Source organism: Apaloderma vittatum, unplaced genomic scaffold, assembly GCF_000703405.1.
Source record: "Apaloderma vittatum isolate BGI_N311 unplaced genomic scaffold, ASM70340v1 scaffold26222, whole genome shotgun sequence".
Classification (NCBI taxonomy): domain Eukaryota; kingdom Metazoa; phylum Chordata; class Aves; order Trogoniformes; family Trogonidae; genus Apaloderma; species Apaloderma vittatum.
Window position 1 is genome coordinate 4,732 of NW_009705645.1, and position 311 is coordinate 5,042.

Below are 311 nucleotides of genomic sequence, written 5' to 3' on the forward strand. Positions count from 1 at the left end.
TGTCTCCACCATTAGTTGAGGTAAAGATCTCCCATGCCTGCTTTAAGCACGAGTTTGTGGCTCTGTGTATCTCTGCACATTGCCAGGCTGCTGCACCTGGGGTGCTGGGAGGAGGGATGCTGGGGCACAACAATTTGGGGCAAGAAATAAAAGCAGGTTTGGCTGCTGGTGCAGGATTTTCCTCAATATTATTTTTTTTTAATTTTGCCCATAGATAAAACACTAAATCCAATCTTGGCTTCACAGCCCCACTAGCAGAGCTGGTGACTTTGTTCAATCTGACAGTGACAAACAATCAGTGGAGCAGCCTC

At 46.6% G+C, this 311-nt stretch overlaps 1 protein-coding gene across 1 annotated transcript in view; it reads right to left on the minus strand.

Moving 5' to 3' along the window:
• LOC104270977 (renin-like) overlaps positions 1 to 311 on the minus strand; it is a gene marked incomplete at its 5' end in the record, with an annotated part of 3,583 nt that overhangs the window by 2,233 nt on the left and 1,039 nt on the right. The gene's annotated exons all lie outside the window — the stretch shown is intronic.